The sequence below is a fragment of the Chrysochloris asiatica genome, unplaced genomic scaffold (assembly GCF_000296735.1).
Source record: "Chrysochloris asiatica unplaced genomic scaffold, ChrAsi1.0 scaffold00070, whole genome shotgun sequence".
NCBI classification, from domain to species: domain Eukaryota; kingdom Metazoa; phylum Chordata; class Mammalia; order Afrosoricida; family Chrysochloridae; genus Chrysochloris; species Chrysochloris asiatica.
In genome coordinates this window covers 547,272-549,188 of record NW_006408588.1, presented here as the reverse complement: position 1 = coordinate 549,188, position 1,917 = coordinate 547,272, and positions in this window count along the sequence as shown.

The window sequence follows — 1,917 nt, the reverse complement described above, 5'->3', positions numbered from 1 at the left end:
CAATTTTCCTAGACTCATACTTTTTACATTCCATGTTCTTATTATTAATGGATATTTGCAGCTGTTTCTGCCCATTTTAAATAGTGCCAAATCAGCAAATGAAGGTCTCAAAATCTGTGCCCCATTCACATTATTAAGGTCAACTCTACTTGGAGTAGGCTGCTCTTCTCCAGTTGTATTTTGAGAAACTTCTACCCTGGGGGCTCATCGCCTGGCACTATATCTGACAATGTTTTGCTGCTGTCCATGAGGTTTTCTGTGGTTAATCATTCAGAAGTGGTCTGCCTCTCCTCCTTTCTGGGTTTAGTCTGGAAATTCCAATGAAACCTGTCCACCATGGGTGGCCCTGCAAGTATTTAAAATGTCGGTGGTATAACTCCTAGCGTCACAGCAACACACAAGCCACCACAGTATGACAAACTGACAAATGAGTGGTGGAAGTAATGTGTATGTGTATGGAACCCCAATGAGGAGGTTGATCTCCTAGGCTTACAATTTTTCAATCCCAGAAGCTCAAAGGGCATCTCACTACCATCAAGAAGAACGAGGATCAGAACACATCTTTCAGACTCAGACTTCCTGTGCTAAGAACCTCCTAGACACAAGAGGCAAGGTGAGTTGTAGCTGTGGAGACAGTGAGCAGTGGTGGCAAGTAAACAGAGTCCAGAGGCAGCAGAACTAGGGGACTGGCTTGAGACAACCTTAGCACCTTTGGGCATGAGACTTCTTGGTGGATTTGTGTGCTTTGAGGCACTTACAGATGGGGAAAAAGAGCTTCATAAAACTTGTCTGAGCAGTAGCCCAGGCTGAGACCTGGGGTCCAGGCTGAGAGCAAGGTAAGGACCCAGGCTGCTCTTCCTGTTGTTTCCAAGTTGATTCCGATTCTGAATTGGAACCTACAACTTTGCTGATGGAGTTTAGGTGTGGTGCTGTCAGATTAGCAGTAGACTGTTCACCACAAGGTTGGTGGTTCAAACCCAGCTATTCCTCAGAAACCCTATACAGGTGGAACCAACTGTATGACATTTAAAAACAAGACCCCTTCCCAAATAAATTCCATAATTACAAGATGGTCTTTGGGTTTTGTGTGAATTCTCTAACTGCAATGAATGATAGAACCTAACAGAAAAGTGTAAAGAGTTCCTTGTGAGGACAGTTAGTGTTAGAATTGGCAAAATGTCAGGAAGTGCAAATAAAGGACACCAACCATTCCTCCCACGGCATGCCTTGCTCCTCAACTAGGTACAATAATTCATCTCAGTGATCACAGAGAACTCAGACACCATACTTACAGTGATGGGGTTCGTTAGGAAAGTTAACAGGTTAAAATTCAGGGTCAGAGATATTCAAGGTACAGTTCTGTATTCAGGACAGTCTTTTCTTAGCCCACAGGTAGGTTGCTCTCTGACCCTTGGCCCCTTGACCTGACCTCTGCCCTGCTCTAGCAATATTAGAAAGCTCTTTGAGGGCAGCAGATAAATGCCTACAGGAATCACCACTCTGCTATAAGCCTCGGCTTGAAGGTACTCAACTCTGGTTCCCTGAATTTAGGAAATCTAGTTCCTCCAATTAAATTCTAGGAGGTACCCAGTCTGCAAGCAAGCCTCCTGCCAAAGGTCACTCTCCTTGCATCATGGGCTGGGAAGCCTGCTGTTCTGTCCTGGGCCCTGTTGCTGCTGTTGTTTCTCTGTGACTCCTCCAGTGTCACAGCTTCCTGTCTCTGGATCAAGAAGTTCAATGCACAGGGATCTTGAGGTCCAAAGGACTCTTGACTCTTCTTTAATGGTAGTGAGACCTTCCATCTCATTCTTGAGAAGGCACATTTTTTACCTATGGTAGATTTCCAAGTTTTTACAATTAACTCTGCTAACCATTACCCACATGGGAATCATATAATCCACCATCTTCCCCCACCTT